This window comes from Rattus norvegicus, chromosome 10, assembly GCF_021556685.1.
Source record: "Rattus norvegicus strain SHRSP/BbbUtx chromosome 10, alternate assembly SHRSP_T2T, whole genome shotgun sequence".
NCBI lineage: Eukaryota > Metazoa > Chordata > Mammalia > Rodentia > Muridae > Rattus > Rattus norvegicus.
The window spans coordinates 68,747,750-68,764,807 of record NC_141543.1 but is presented as its reverse complement, the minus strand read 5'-3'; the positions used below and the strand labels follow the sequence as shown (position 1 = coordinate 68,764,807).

General features: G+C 49.6%; 1 protein-coding gene across 6 annotated transcripts in view; it reads right to left on the bottom strand.

The window, feature by feature from the left end:
* Positions 1–17,058, bottom strand: part of Sez6 (seizure related 6 homolog) — a 49,534-nt gene that overhangs the window by 26,932 nt on the left and 5,544 nt on the right.

The window sequence follows — 17,058 nt, the reverse complement described above, 5'->3', positions numbered from 1 at the left end:
GCAACCAAGACAGACATTACAAATCGATCATTGCACTGTTTCCTGCTGTTTCCAGATTCAGCTTCAGAACCCTTCTCAACACAGAACGTTAGGAGGCCATGACACGACAAATACATATTTGCTATTTCTAATGTACCTCAAAGGCCTTATTTTACTAATGAGGAGATGGGTCACAAAAAGCAAGTGCAAGGGCTGGGGCTGTAACTCAGCTTGTAGAATGCTTGCCCAACAAGCATTGCCCAACAAGTTTATACAGTGCTGGATTCCAGCACTGTATAAACTAAGAACCTGTAACCCCAGCAGGAAGATCAGAAATTCAAGGTCAGCTTCAACTATATAGTGACTTTGAGGCCAGTGATACATGGGGCCCTGTTTCTAAAGAAAAGGAAAAGAAGAGAAGAGAAGAGAAGAGGAGAGGAGAGGAGAGAAGAGAAGAGAAGAGAAGAGAAGGGAAGAGGAGAGGAGAGAAGAGAAGAGAAGAGAAAAGAAGGGGAGAGGAGAGGAGAGGAGAGAAGAGAAGAGAAGGGAAGAGGAGAGGAGAGGAGAGAAGAGAAGAGGAGAGGAGAGGAGAGAAGAGAAGAGAAGAGAAGAGAAGGGAAGGGAAGAGGAGAGGAGAGGAGAGGAGAGGAGAGGAGAGGAGAGGAGAGGAGAGGAGAGGAGAGGAGAGAAGGGAAGAGGAGAGGAGAGGAGAGGAGAGGAGAGGAGAGGAGAGGAGAGGAGAGGAGAGGAGAGGAGAGGAGAGAAGAGAAGAGAAGGGAAGAAGAAAAGAAAAACCAGAAGCACCTTTGGATCCAGCATGCAGGAGGCAAAGGGTTTGGGGCAAGCCTGATCTACATAATGAGTAGGATAGCCAGAACTACATAGAGAGACTCTTTTTCAAGAGAAAAGAAAAAAAGAAAGGAAATAAGAAGGAAGTGCCCTGTTCAGAGTCTGACACCCTGTGTAGGTGGGAGAGACAGGGATTTTAGCAAGAGTAAAGTCTCTCACAGCAGCGCCTTTTCTACTGAAATGACACTCAAATTCATGCCCTGTCCCCGGTGAGACTGCTGGTCATTAGTTTTAGGAAACATATTACATATTTGGAATTTTATTTTAGATTTTTCTAATGCTTGGCTTCTTTGCTCAGTCCCCATGAAATTCCAGTTCTCCGTCTTCTCCAGAAATGATTTCTCTCCTCCCCTTTCATGATTTTTTTTTTTTAAAAACAGGGATTCCCTATGTCGCTCTGGCTGTCCTGGACTTTGCTCTGTAGCTCAGGCTGCCCTCCTTCTCACAGAGATCCACCTGCCTCTGCCTCCCTGGTACTCGCTGGGATGAAAGGCATAGGTCACCTGAGTTTTGTGGTCTTTCTAGGGCAGTAAAGTCAGGGCGGCCCCAGTTCTGAAGCAGATATGGTTTCAGACTCATTCAGGTCCATTTCTCTGGGGCTATGTGGTCTGGTCAAAGGGCCTATGTCCTTTAAACCTTGGTTTTCTTGTCTGTAAAGTGGAGCTTCGGTCTTCTTTTCTTTTCCCACTTGACATGTCTCCTTAACTCCCCCTTTCTTTTATCCTGAGACACAGTCTCACTCCATAGACTTCAGACTGGCCTGAAACCCACAGTCCTCAGCCTCCTGAGTGGGGAAATAGGAATACACCCACGCACGGCCATGGCCTCTTCTTTTAGCTTTCTTAGATATCACACAGGGTCTTAGACAGGGATAGAACAGGATGCCACCTGTCTGTTCATGGCATATGCCCCTGATCAATTTTGATAATTTCTTGCTAAAGTCACATGAGGCTTGAGAATCCTGAAGTTATCCAGGGCAGCCATTGCCAACCAATCAGGCTACAGAAAATGCAGCTTTCTTCCCGTCTCTGGTCCGCAGTATAGATTGCTCTGCTATTTATCATGTTCACTCATTTAACCACATCACCGAAGAGATGACGCCCACTCTGCTTGTGGTCTCCTAGACTCCCTAGATCCTTAACTGCCAAGAAAAGGTCAGTAGATTCTGGTTCCATGTTCAGTTCATACAGAATCTCGTCAACTCTCAGAAGGCTTGGGGGCGGGGGTGTTATTCCTCATCTCTACAGCCCTCAAAATGGCTGCTGTGAGGAGCTAGAAAGAAAGTCCACCTGGGGCGAGCTAGCAGAGTTTGCAAGGAGGTTGGTTCCACTACACGTCTGCTGGTGGGGCTGTCTTTCCACGGGCTCACACCCACCGCATGGATTGGCAGGCAGGAGGAAGTGGCAGATGGGCTACATTCTGTTCAGGAGACCATCGCAGCTCTGATGTGTCAGACAAATGGGAGGAGGGAGAAACTCAGGGTGGGAAAGGCAGGTTTAGGTTGGAGGTCTCTCCATTCTTCTGGGTCATGAGATCCAAGCAATTCAAAGCCTTGAAAACCTGGACCAATTGCTACATCCTGAGATGCCCGCTAAAGTAGCCCATCTGTGTCCTGGCATTTGTGCCAAGCACTGATATTAGTGTCCAGTCGAGATACCCAGCCGGGCTCACATCCCCCGGAGCAGATGCTCTGACAGGGCTGGGTGTCTTTCATCTAAATCAGTGGCATGGTGCTCAAGGGGGAGGGGTGTTGAGGTAGTACCTGTGACATGCCAGGACAAGGCTACTTTCTCTCCCTCCAGGCACACCCTCCAGATGTCATTCTGTCTTTGCCAGGTAAGCAGTGACTATTCTTATCATGACACACGAGAGCCCCTGGAACTCTGTATTGTTCCAGGTCCACTTTCCAGGGGTTCCTATCAAGAGGTGTGTCCTGTGGCTCTCAGGATGGGCACCTGTGAGACTCTTGGGAGAGGGTGGGGGAGGGGAGGGAGAGAAGGAGAAGGGGAGGGGAAGAGGGGGAGGGGGAGGGGAGGGAGGGAGGGAGGAAGGGAGAGAGAGAGAGAGAGAGAGAGAGAGAGAGAGCCTCTGCCTCAGGTAGTGACCATAGCTGGCACAGTTCTCCTGCCAGCAGTCAGGTGGGTGCTGGGCAATGGAGTGGAGCTAATGGGCACCTCCCGTCACTGTCGATTGAGCTGATTGTGTTATCTAGGGGGACCGAGCACTTGGTTAAATGAGATCGAGATAGCATATCAAACGAGCAAATTGATTCCCAAATCGGCCGCCACTTGTTCCCTGCGGGAGCCACCCACTGTCAGCGAGGGTAAGATAATCTCTGGGAGATAAACCATGTCTGCAGGAGGAATCTCCAGATACCCTAGTTGAGGGTTGGAGGCCTGAGGGTCTGTAACATGTCACTGGGGTCCCAAGGATCGTGGTGAAGAGGTCAGGGGCTTCTCTTTGCCTAGCTACATTTAATATTCAGGGGCTGACTCAAGGGCAGAGTGTGATACAGGGGCCAGTAGAAGGAGACATACTTCTATTATTATTATCATTACTATTGTTATGATTAAATCTTGCTATATAGCCTAAGATGGCCTTAAGCTTTCAGTTCTCCTGCATTAACCTTTCCAAGGGCTAGGCATTTTTGTTGATGCCTTGCTTTGCTTCTTCAGTTGTTTGTGAAACAGGGGCTCATGTAGCTCAGGCTGGACTTGTACTTGTCACATGGTCATGGGTGGCCATTAGCTCATGGATCCTCTTGCCTCACCACCAAGTGCCAAGACTGCACTCCAGCAAGCTTGCATTATTTAACTGACACAGCAACTTGGTGACGGAGGAATCCTTTTCATGTGTTACATAAAACCTACGGCCAGGCAAGGCAAAGACTTGCCCAGTGCTGGAGCCGAGGGTCCATCTGAGACTAGCTGGCTCACCATTGATTACGTTCATTCATTTAACCACGTCACTGAAGAGAGATGACGCACATTCTGCTTGTGGTCTACTAGACTCCCTAGATCCTTAACTGCCAAGAAAATGTCAGCGGATGCTGGTTCCACTTTCAGTTCATACAGAATTTTGTCGGCTCTGAGAAGGCTGAGAGAATAGTCCTGGTCTTTACAGCTTTCAAAATGGCTGTGTGAGGATTGGAAACAAAGAATGGCGCCTAGCCATTCCATTCCTCACGGACCTTGGCAGGGAGGAATGGAGCTCCCAGTAGTCCTCTGAGGAAGGCACAGTGAACAGAAATGAATCGATCCATTCAAGGTCTATGCAGGTTGGAAGTGATCCTGGCCCTTGGGAAGGTGTCTTGTCTGGAACCAAGAGAGCCCTTACTCCAGTCTCAGAGCACGTCTGAGCCTGGGACCCAACTCTACTCAATAGTGCTAGAGTATAGGCACACAGACCTGCTCCGGTGTCAGCTCTGCTTGGGGACAGGTTTTTAGACACCTTTAATCCCAGCACCAGGGAGGCAGAGGCAAGCAGATCTCTGTGAGTTTCAGGCTAGCCTGGTCTACAGGCTCCAGGACAGTTGGCACTGCATGGTGAGACTGGTCTCAAAAAGAAAGAAAGAAAGGTAGAAGAGAAAGAAAGGAAGAAAGAAAGAAAGAAAGAAAGAAAGAAAGAAAGAAAGAAAGAAGAGAAGAGACTGGGAAGTGGTAATTCACACCTTAAATCCTAGCACTCATGCCAAGAGGCAAAAGGTTCTCTGTGAGTTAGAGGCCAGCCAGGTCTACAGAACTAGTTCCAGGACAGTCAGGGATACACAAGGAACCTGGTCTCGAAAAACAAAACAAAAGAAGGTGATGAAGGAGGAGGAGGAGCAGGAGGAGGAAGAAGGGGAAGAAGAAGAAGATGAGGAGGAGGAGGGGGGAGAAAAGGAAGGAAGAGTGGTCTCCTCTGAATGCTCTAGATACCGATGTCCTGGGGGCAGAGAGAGAGAGGTAACAGGGAGACTGTCCACTAGGATAGAAAGGATTTAGATAAGTGAGGTCTCTCCTCTCTGGAAAACCACAGTCCCTGTTGGATGACGAGGTGTATGGCCGTGAGGCATGCCATCCACAAAGAAAGCATAGTTCCGCGTCACCCACAAAGAGGGCAGTCACCTCCAAGCATTGTTCGTCCCTGGGGACAAAGCTGTGGGTACAACCAGACCCACTTCTATGCTCCACACTGGTGGCCTGGGCACCGGGAAGAAGTCCCGCCGCCCCCTGCAGAGCTCCAAGGGGCTGGGGCTGCTAGCCTAACCTTCTGGGTCCGGAAAATACCCTCCTCCGGCTTCCTCAGTCACCTACAGCGAAAGAGCTTCCCTGCAACCCCTAGCCCTGGGCACTGCAGCCTGGGCCCTCCCCCCACATTAGCTCTTAAGCTATGCAAATAGACATCGGAGGGAGCCCTGTTTAAAGTATTTAGACGAAATGAAAAAAGGCTTTCATCGGCACTAATGAGCCATTCAGGATGCCTCCCCAGTGGATTCTCTCCCGCTCCGCCTCCTGGCCCCTCTTAGGAATAGAAGTCCCACCCCACAGCCCCAGCCGGGTAGTTCCCTGCTATGTTTTCACAGCCACCCCGCCCCCATAAAGTCCAGAGGGGTGGGGATACTACAGATGAGGCCCACTTGTACCGCACCTGGCAGGTCTGGTTCGGGGTGGAGCCCCTTCCACCTGTTGCTAGCTAAGTCTATGGTCTTACAGATAGGTAAACTGAGGCCTAGGACCACAAGGCTGGTGGGCAGTGAAGCTGGAGTCTCTATGCAGCGTCTCTTCCAAGAGGGTTTGCTGTCCCAAACAGTAGAGTGGCCTCAGCACTTCCTCTCAGCACCATCACACCACTAGATCTTTCTGGACCACAAGGCCTTGGGTTCTAATTCCAAAAGGGTTTCACTGTCATGTGAACTGTCTCTGTAGCTATGAAGGGAAGACACTGAGTTCTAGGAGGGGACTCTCCTGATAGACACAGCTTCCACCTGCCAGCCCCAACCCCATTTTCTACAAAGGTGGGGTTGTCACTTTAAAGCCCAGTATAGGCAGGCCCCAGCCATGACCAGGACTCATGTTTCAGAGACAGAAGGCCTAAGACCCTCTGATTCTGGGACAAGCTCAGAAGGATTCTCCCGTCATAGGGTAGAAGCAATTCTCAGTTTGGAGGAGAGAGCATGACAACATGGGGGCCCAGGAGAGCCTGGAGGATGTCATGGGCAGGGAGTCCACTCCTCTAGGTTCTAAAGGTTAAGCTGGCCCAGCATAGGAAGAATGAGAATTTAATGGGATCCATTTATTATCCCATAAAAATTAATGAGTTTATTCTGGAGGTTCTCTGGCCCCTTTCAAGTTTTAATAGGGGATTAGTGAGGGCCTGGCTCTGCAGACCCCTATTATCCCAGAGTCTGAGGGAGCGAAGGGGCCCCGTGTGTTAGAGAGTGTGGTTGCCCCTGGGCCTGAGTCTGATCACCACACTGACAGAGCAGTGGTCCAGATATGCCTCTTAGAAGTTGGCAGGGCCACAGAGCCCTGAGGTCTAATTCTAGAAGCTTCTGATTCCAGACTCACCCCCCTGTAGTATCCAGCTTTTCAGTAGGTTCAATGCTGTGTGTCTGCTTGTACTGACAGGAAAGACAATATAACCCTCATGCCGTATATGAGGAAACTGAGGCCCAAGATGGGATGTGGTTTTCCAAGGTTATCTAAAAGCTATACAAGAGCCAGAATGGGCACCCACTTCCTATTGTGGTCTAGGGCCAGCAGCTGGGATTGGTAGCAGCTACCACTGCCTCCTGCTTGCTGTATGGGCAAGCATATCACAGCAGTCATCTCTCAGCTGCTACCACTGCCTCCTGCTTGCTGTATGGGCAAGCATATCACAGCAGTCATCTCTCAGCGCCTCATCAATCCAGTGGAGTTCGTGTCATCATCTCAAGAGATGGACGCTCTGGGGGTCCAGAGTGGTTAAGTAATTCATTCATGGTCACACAGTGACCTGGGATTAGAACCCACAGCTTAGTTCTGTTGGTTGGTTGCTCTCACTGGGCCTCTTATCTCCCGATCACTCTGGGTGCTGTTATACTAGGGCATCTGTGTGGGGAACCCTGCAGCTTGTGGTGATGAGGGAAGCTTGCTGGCATCCTGGAGGAGCAGCATTTTGAGGTGGGCACAGAAAAAGAGATTTTCATTGTCACACGATTCACCCTCCTGCTGTGCTGTCTCTAGCTCCACTTTGTGGAGATACCTATACTTCCGGGTCCAATTCCTATCTTCTCTCTGGATGGCCATTCCTGCCTAGCTGTCCTCTGACCTCCTGGGATACTTCTTGATAGGTCCTGAACAGATGACTCGCTTGCACTGTGGCGAGGATATAGCATTAGGCTTCTCTCTCCCCACACAGCGCTGCATAAATGGTGAAGGGTAGTCTCAGGGCACATTTCCTAAGCCCACGTCTGCTTGTTTACACAATCAGGATTCACCTTGCTCCCCAAAGCCTGGCTCTCAGGCAGCATGGGTTGGCAGGGGTGGATCTAGCAGGGGGCAGCTGCCCTCTGGTAAGTGATGGGGCGTGTCTTCAGAAGCTAGCAGGTCCCTCATCCCTGTGACTCATCTTCCCATCACTTTGTCACCATCCTCTTTCCTGCTCAGCCTCCGTTGGTTCAATAAAGTCCAGACTTTGAATATGAGTAGGAACCAGACATGCTTTGATCCCAAGCACTCGGGAAACAGAAGCAGACGGATCTATGTGAGTTGTGGGCCACAAAGCCCATTCTAGGACAGTCAGGGCTATACAAAGAAATCCTGTCTTAGCTCAGTGGTAGAGCGCTTGCCTAGCAAGCGCAAGGCCCTGGGTTCAGTCCCCAGCTCCGAGAAAAAAAAAGAAAAAGAAAAAGAAAAAGAAAAAAAAAATCCTGTCTTGAAAAACCTAACCAAATCAAATCAAACCAAATCAAACCAAACCACCACCACCACCAACAACAACAACAAAGACAACAACAAAACTGATGGGAATACTACCTCCCAGCCAGATTCTGTCTGGAGAAGTGGCTGACCACCAGCCCTCCAGTTCTTGTCTCTGTGAGCACCTCACACGCCCTTCGTTTGCCCAGGAGGAAAGCTTCCAGAAGGTCTACAGTAAGCCAGGATCAGGTTTAGAGTGCTGGCACTAGGAAAATACCTGCCCCACCTGCTCTAAATAGGGAGCCCTCTGGTGTCTACTATCCATAGCCATACCTCTGGGGACAGAGCACTCATTACCTCCCAAGTGACCAGGAGCCCCTATGGCCAGCCTTTGATATCTCAGGTTGGAGTTTTATTACCAGGTGGAAGGAGCAGCAGGGGAAGTTGAGGCACAAACCAGGAGTCAGGCCACCTCATCGTGGTCTTGCCCTTTGTGGATGAGGTTTGGTGCTACTGTCCAAGCTACTTCTCCAAACCAAGCCTGCACATCCCATCAATAAAACGGAGACGAGCGTGTGGGTGCTGTCTGCTCTCACACACCGGAACACAGTGAGCCATGAAGGGCTCAGTGTGTGGAAACATCCCAAAATACTATTTACCTAGCATTTACCACATGCTCAGTGACATCCCAAGTATTTCACCAGTGTCAGCTCACTGAACACCACAGAGTCCTATCAGTCAGCAACTTTATCACCCCAGTGGACAGTTGATGGAACAGGCACAGGGAAACCCAGTTCCTAGGTTTATCAGTTTGGCTTTGGTTGTCTGGGCCTCAAACAGTACTTTTTGCAATAATTTTTTCCATAAAGATGTTTTGAAGATTTTTAAGGGGTTGGGGATTTAGCTCAGTGGTAGAGCGCTTGTCTAGCAAGCACAAGGCCCTGGGTTTGGTCCCCAGCTCCCAAAAGAAGGAAAAAAAAAGATTTTTAAAAGGTTTAAATTTTGTACCTATCTGTGTTTGCCTGTGTGTAGGTACATGCGCCCCGTGACTGTAAGGCTCATAAAGGCCTGAGAGGGCATCAGATCGCCCTAGGCCTGGGATAATAGGCAATTACTAGCCACCATGTTGGTAATAGAAACCTATCTGGAGTCTTCTGGAAGAGCAGCTAGCACTGAGCCATCTATCTCTCCAGCCCCAGTGGACATGCTGTATGTCTGTGTTCAGTATGATAGTCAGGGAGCTGGGAGAGGGGTGTGTGGCTTAGAAGTAAAATGCTTGCCTAGCCTGCACAAGGTCTGGCTTTGAGCCCTAGCATTGTGAATGGTCGAAAACAAGGTAGTTATACTCACGTGAGGCCATGGAGCATTCTAAACGGAGCTAGTAAGGATGAGGTAGTATCTTTTTACTTCATTTCATGTTAGCGAGTACTATGTACAATGAAAAATTGTAAGGGGGTAGCCTGGCCTCCCTACGGAACAATATTCACTGCCTCTCAGGGGGTGAGGGTCCTGGGAGAGTTATCATTGGAGAGGCCGAAGAACAAAGGACTCGGGTTGGAAGGTTGGTAACAGAGTCCAAAGACTTCTTTAAGGCTTTCACGAAGGCCACAGGAGGGTTGGGCCTATCACCCCTTATTTCTGTGATATTTGCTTCCCAACTGTGGCCAAGTATTCTGTAGGTCATTGGGTTGTCTCTCCTTTTTAAGATTTATTTTATACATATGAGTATTTTGTCTGCATGCATGTATGTGCACCATCTGCCCTGCCTAGTGGTCTCATTGTTGGGAGGAGGGCATCAGATCCCCTGTGACTAGAGTGACAGACGGTTGTGAGCTACCCTGTGGTTGTTGGGATCTGAACCCGAGGCCTCTGTACGAGCAGCCAGTGCACTTGAACACTGAGCCATCTCTTCAGGTTGTTGGGCGCTCGGTGGGCGATTGTGAGGGCTGGAGCAGAGACAGCTTAAGAGGATTTTGACTTTATAGGAGGAACATTTGGCCTCCTGCAACTCAACTAAGCCTGGCCCAGGCAGGTATGTGTCTCTGGGAACACCTTGTCTGTTTTCCCTTCCTTCCCCACTGACCAGTCAGCAGCAGAGGGCAGAGTACCTCAGGGCAGTCCTGGAGCAGCTGCTCAGCTGCAGGGCTAGGACTGGGCACCCAGTTACCAAGCATCCCTGTGAGTCAGTCACACACCTCCATAACAGCCATCTCCCCTCAGAACTGCCGGCTGCTCTTTGTGCTTGGAATTGGTATTTTACATTTTTCATGCGAAGAATTTGAGGCTGAGAGGCAATGTGGATGGACCATCCTACTTCTTCCAAAGGGAAAATGGCTATCAAGAATCAGCCTGTTTTACAGCCTGGGACCAATGCTGTTACTGCCTTGGTGGCTGTTCTGTTGCTGGCACATGTGCATGAGGAATAGACATATGCCCATCTGGTAGCATAGGTGTGTGTGTGTGTGTGTGTGTGTGTGTGTGTGGTATGTATGTATGTATGTATGCATGTTCGTATATATGTGTATGAGTGTGTTATGTGTAGTGTATATGTATATATGTGTGTGAGTGTGTATGTATGTGTATATGTATGTGTGTATATATATGTGTGTGAGTATGTGTGAATATGTATGTATATGTATATATATGTGTGTATGGTGTGTATGTGTACATGTATGTGTATATATGTCTGTGTGTATGTGTGTCTGTGTATATGTGTGTATATGTATGTGTGTATGCATGTGTGTAGTGTGTGTTTGTATGTATGTATATGTGTGTATGTGTATATATCTGTGTATATGTGTGTGCATATGTGTGTGGTGTGTGTGTGTTTGTATGTATGTGTTATATGTATGTATGTGTGAGTATGTTTGCGTGTGTCTGTGTATATATGTATGTACATGTGTGTGGTGTATGTATGTATATATGTATGTATATGCATGTGTGCATGTGTGTGCTGTGTGCGCATGTATGTGTGTATGTATATATACGATGTGTGTATATGTATGTATCTGTGTGTGAGTATGTATGTGTGTAGTGTGTGTATGTATGTATGTATGTGTGTGTGTGGTGTCTATGTATGCATATATGTGTGAGTATGTGTGCATGTGTGTATGTGTGTAAGTCCAAATACACGCACAGACCACTAGTCTTTACCATTTGCCCCTGTTTATGAATAATATACCCTAGAACTTTAAACCCCAAAAGACCCTAGGGCATAGCAGCAGGGGACACTGTTCGCACAAAGGCTGCTGTGGCCCCTTATTTTAACTGTTCCTTCTGTGGACCCTAGTCTGACCTTTCCCAGAGCTGTTTGTCTTACAGCCCCCCAGGCTCTGAAGAGGTAGGGAGAGGGAGGAACACTGCTCTGGGCTGCAGACAGGCTAGGCCTTTTTACTCCACTGTCCCTTCCCTCCTGTGAGTCTGTGATCAGGGGCCCAGGGTGGAAGGAGCTCCCTGCTAACTGCCACATTCTCAGCTTTCCAATTTAAAATCTAATATGGTCTCGCCACTGCAGAGCTGGGGGCTGGAGAGGTGATTAATGAGACCTCTGCTACAGCGTCACCTGCTGTGTTCTATACCTTCCCCCGCGGCCTTGTGTCCCCCCCTCCTGTCTGCCTGCTGGCCCTGGGGACCTGGAGGCCAGAGCCCTGCTTGCCTACTAGTGATTCCTGGGGCTAGGGCCTTAGAACACTGCCCTGAGAGGTAGGGGCTGTTGAATTGGCTCCTCCCCCTGGGACAGGATGGAAGCAGTGGGAGGAGCCTCCTTGTTACCCTTGCCAGTCTAATCCTTCACTTTGTCTGGGCTGCAGCTAACAAGGCAGGGTCTAGGTAGGAACTGAAGCTAGAGTTCCTTTACTCACGGTGGGGGTTTCTCTCCAACAGACCCCTCATCTGTCTGCTACCCCAAGCCTTCTTCTCTGCATAGGACGATGGGCAGGAGACAGAGGAGCTATCCGCAGGTCCCAAGAGCAAGGAGCAGAAAGGTATGGCCCTGAGCTGGGTGAGCAAGTCGCAGCCCTCCAGAGCCAGCCCAGTCATTACCAAAGCATCAGCAGCAAAGACCGTATTTCTCTGAATGGCAAACCTTGGAAATGTCAGCTGGAACAAGAAGGCTGCAGAGGCAGGAACTGTGTCCTCCCTGGAGCCAGGAGCTGGACCATCTCAGTCAGCCCAGAGGCAAAGCTCAGAAACAGGATGGATGACCAAGAGAGAACAATCATTCCCTCCTCCTTCTGCCCACTCCCCAACTCTAGACACCAACCATAGATAAGCCCTTATAGCCGCAAGCACAGCAAAACAGAACCACAAAGTGACAAGGCTGGAGAGCAGCTACCTTCCTGTCCCAGACCAGCATCTCTGGGCTGCCACCTCACTCCTATCCAGTGTTCAAAGGCCAACTCCTGAGGCCATTCCCAGCACTTTTGTTCACCTCTAGGAACTTGGCTCCAATGTCCAAGTGTCCATGACACTAATGAAGGGACTTACCTCGTGCATAAGAGCCAAAGCTACCCCATAACCCAGTCACCTTTGCTCTCTGATGCTTTGTGTGCTGCATCAGGGGGATTACCTATTCAGGAACTGCAGATGAGGAAGAAGATCCTATGCCCAGAACTCCAGAATACCCTGGTCCTCAACACTGAATTGGACTCTAGCTTTCTTTCTCTGGAGGTCACTATAGTCTCTGCTCTTAGCTGTGGAGGCCTTAGCCGAGCCCTGGCTCCAGGGTAGCTCTGCTTTTACCACACTGATGGGGTGTATAGCTTTGAGCTAGACCTAACCTGTCTGGGCCTCTCTGTTTTTTCTTAGCACGTGGTTCTTGGTTTCTTAAGAAGTCTTTAGGTGGGAGGGGGCAGTTACAACATCTCTATTATTGGTGCCCAACTCTAGGAGTTGATAGAGCCTCCTGGTGGGCACAGTGGGGAATTATACTCTGTTATTTGTCACTCTCCTGTATGCTCTGGAGCCCATTTCTTTGTATTTAACTCTTGGTCCGTATTTGCTGAGGACAGGGAGTGAGAATGTATATGTGTGCATATGCATGTTTTCTGTGTGTACATGTTATGAGCACGCATGTTCCTGTATGTGCAAAGGCCAAAGCATGTGTATATGTGAGTGGGGGCACATGCATATGTGTGTGGGCTTGTGGCATGTTTGTGCACATGTGTGCATGCATGTGGGGGGCTCAGGTGGAGTTGGAGGATCCTGAGAGCCCCCCTGAGCACCTGTTCTGGCTCTGGGTCCCTCACTGTTTGCTCACACTATCTGATGCCTCCCATCCTACAGGTGAGAAAGCTTAGTTAGAGAGCCGACCTGTGGGAGATGGTGTAGCCGGGAGGCAGGCCACGGAGTCTGAGGATAGATGCAGAAACAAAAGGTCCCTAAGAGCAAAGACAGGCTGCATCCAGAAGTAGGGCTCTCTCTGAGGGAGCTGGGGCTGTCTCTCTTTTTGGTCCATTGGTTTAGCTCCTGAAACCTCTTTGCTCTGTGCTTTCCCAGCTGAGACTAGTTTCCAGAACCAATGAAGTAGCGATGGGGGTGAGTGCTTCTTCCTTCTGGGTCTGGAGATAATGACTTGATAGTGGCCTTTGGGTAGAATTGAGTCTCAGCTTGGGCCTGAAACCCCTCTAGGAAGTGCCAGAATGATATTAGAGGTCCCTGGATGGGTAGCTTCATTGGACATGCCTCCCTTTCTCTTCCTCTTGACCCTTCAGCCTCCCTTTAGCTCTCCCAGCTCCTGTGGGGGATGCCAGCAGCTCTACCTTACTTCCAGATGACCTAGGGAAGAGTCAGAGAGCTAAGCTCTGCCTTGGGGACTTGGTGAGACGAGGGAGCAGAAGCAGGAGTAACCAGGGCCTTCCTTCAGCCAGTAAGGAAGTTTACCTGACTTGTGTCACCTGTACACTAGCCCAGGCTATCTTTGCCACTATGTTTTTGTGCAACTGAGGGAAAGGATCTCAACTTCTGAGCATCTCAGACTGTGGGACTTTTTAGGCTTTCCCTGTTCCTCCACTTCCACAGAAATCTTCAACAAGGGAGAGGAGAGGCACGGAGTTGCTAAAAATAGCAGCATCTCTGATCTTCCTTGAGGGGGTCAGTGGAGCCCAAGACTGGGGAGAAGGGATGGAGTGGGCTGACAGGAGTGGGGACAGCAGCAACCCGAGCTGAGGCCTTAGGTACATATTCCATATGCCACTGCCCAGAATGCACAGAGGGCACTGACACCCAGGGATAGATGGACAAGCCAGGCAGGCATGCACAGACAAAGCTACCTGCATGTCTAGGCTGCTCCCCCATCCCCAGAATCTTTTTTTTTTTTTTAAGATTTACTTTATTTTATTTTATATGAGTACACTGTAGCTGTTTTCAGACACACCAGAAGAGGGCATCAGATCCCATTACAGATGGTTGTGAGCCACCATGTGGTTGCTGGGAATTGAACTTAGGACCTCTGGAAGAGCAGTCAGAGCTCTTAACCGCTAAGCCATCTCTCCAGCTCCCACCCCCAGAATCTTAAGGTTGCTGTGCAGACTCAACCCCCACCCCTCATACCCACCTCCTAACCTCATCTTTGCTTTGACCTTCAAGGTCTCTGCTGAGCTGGATGGAGGAACACCTTGAATTGAAAGAGCTAAACTTTCTCCCCCCCCCCCCCTCCGGAGCTGAGGACCGAACCCAGGGCCTTGCGCTTGTTAGGCAAGCGCTCTACCACTGAGCTAAATCCCCAGCCCCTAAACTTTCTTTCCCTATCTTTTCACCTTTCTGTTGCTTGAAGCCCAAGACAGGAAAGGCCAAGGGAGGGCCAGAGTCATTATGAGATACAGCATGGTTAAGACTTCAGACACCAGCCAGCAGTCAGAGGCCACATGAGTGTCACCCAGACCTGAGTAATAGGCACAGTGGGGTAGAGAGATAGAAGACTCTATAAGAGCAGTATAGAAAGGGGCTCTGCTAAGAGATAGGCTCTGAATGGGCCACATAGGAGCAAGGAGAAAGCAATCAGGTAAATAAGTGTGCCCGTGTGTTTCTTTGTCATGCCTTACTGGAGACTCCCTTCACATTTTTGGCTGGAGATATCAGGGGTACCTTTGAACCTCAAAATGTGACTTCAGTTTCTTTAGCCATCCACAAAATAGGGTGGGTGCCTTGGTGGGAGAGAAACTGCCAGATGTTGAACCAGATGTTTCAATTCACCAGCACATCTCCTGTCTGGATATAAATAGTTTGTATGACTATGTCTGCAGAGCAGTGTGCCAGGTGAAGACCCTTAAAAGGTCCACAAACCAAGGCTGTCTCTGTGCCACTTAGTCTCATGCTGCAGACCTTGAGCTGATGCTTACCCCCGACTTGAGAGCTCAGCCCTGGCCTGGTTTCTTGGGTCATCGGGTCCGGGCCCTCCAGTGCCTGACTGGTAAAGTGGCCTCCTCTTGGTGCCCTGCATCTCTCGGGCTATCTCTCCTCAAGTAGAGCTTCTAGCCCCTTCCAAGTCCCTACCCTGTCTGATTTCCTTCCCTTTTCTATGCTGTCTACAAAAGAGGTGGGATAGAATCTGGTGCCATGAATTCTCACTGGTACAGGGAGGTGACACAACTCAGCCAAGGGCACACAGACACCAAGAGCCAGCCAGGGTTTAATCGGGGGTCCTGGCTCTCTGATGAGCTCTGTGCTGTTGGAATTTTTCCTGATATACACTGTGGTTCCCCACACTGCTTGATTCCTCTCTCCCTAGGCTCCAGAGACTCCCTAGACACCTGCTGGCTTGTGGGACCCTGGCCAGACACTCAGCAGGTGGCTGCTTAGGGGACAAAGAGGCTGGTGATCGGCTGCAGAGCTGGGAGGGAGGAGGGAGCAGGAAGAAGCTGAGAGGGCAGCAATGTAGATGAATCTGGGTTGAGGATGGTGAGAGCAGGAGGAAAACAGCCCGTACATAAGATGTAGAGAAACTCAATGGTTTGGAGCTTTCCTAAATTCTGTTCTGCCTGCCTGATGAGAGGGAGGGAGGGGCCTGATTGTAAAGAGCCTTTGAGGAGGGGATGTGGTGGGGGAGGGGCCTCTGAGGGACACGATGAGGTCATTACCAGGGTATGGCAATTGTGGGTAAGCCTTTAGGGCTACACTTTGCAGGTGGATACCCTCAACTTGGATTATGTGATGTATTTGGTTTGGTGACAAGCAGGAGGAACCCTGTACCATATTTGCGTGTTGAAAGCTCCAACAATACCCAGAAATGGGAAAGTTTCATTATGGTCTGGCCTGGGAACCTCAGAGACTTCCTGGGCCTTCACAGAATGAAACAGTGATTCCCTGCTACAGGTGAGAGACTGAGGTACAGAAATCCGTCTGTCCCTGAAGTTCAGGGTAGTTGGATCCTGTAGGTGTAATTGGTTGTATCTGACCCATTCAATTACTATTAGAGGAGAAAAACAAAACAAAAACAAAATAAATAAAACCCAAAAAAAAACCAACGCCCCAAAACAAACAAACACCACAAACAAACAAACAAACAAACAAACAATCAAAAAACTAAAAGTCTCCAGTCTACGTAGAAGCAGTTTGAGCTGATCTTAGTTATTAAGGATGTAACTTGTCTCTAAACTAAGTTTCTTGAGGTCGGGGTTTGTGTCATAGTCTGCTTTTGAGAGGTACTGAATAGAGGGATTGTTGAATAAAGAATGGATGTGTGGGTGAGTGAACAGTTGAGTTCTTGATAGGTCATATTTGCTGGGTAATCAGGAAAGGGGAGGCAGGCGAATGGAAACAGAAGGACAGACCGACATTTGGTAGAGGCAGGACCGGTTATGGCGTGTATGGGGTCTGGGCTTTATTTAGCATCCTTGCTGCAGCTCCTCCCCTCCTCCCAGGCATACTCAGTCTCTGCTCATCTCCTGGCAGGGCCCCTTGTTCCTGCTGGGCTCAGCCAGAACCTCCCACCTCACCCCTTCTCTCCCTGCCAGCCTCCCGGCCAGCAAGGCTGCAGGCTGTGCAGCCAGAGTCTGGGATTGTTGTTGGAGACCTGGCAGGTTTGTTTGCTCCCAAGCCCTCTGAGAAATCTCAACAATCAATGGCCAACAACACTCTGCCCGCAGCTGCAGCATCGATCTTCTCTTCGAAGGGCTGGCGGCCCGGGGGGATTGCAGGTAGGTAGTTGGAAGGAAGCTGGGGAAGGCTTAGGCCTTCCATCTGGGGACTGAGCCTCAGTAGAGGCTGAGGAGGTGGGATAATCCAAGATGCCAAGATTCACCTTTCATTTACCAAGGCTCACAAAGGGCAGAAGTCACCTAAGACAGTGTTTAGTGTTTCAGTTCTTTGCCATTAAGGATAGAGTATATGATAAAGTGTCTGTTACTTGCCA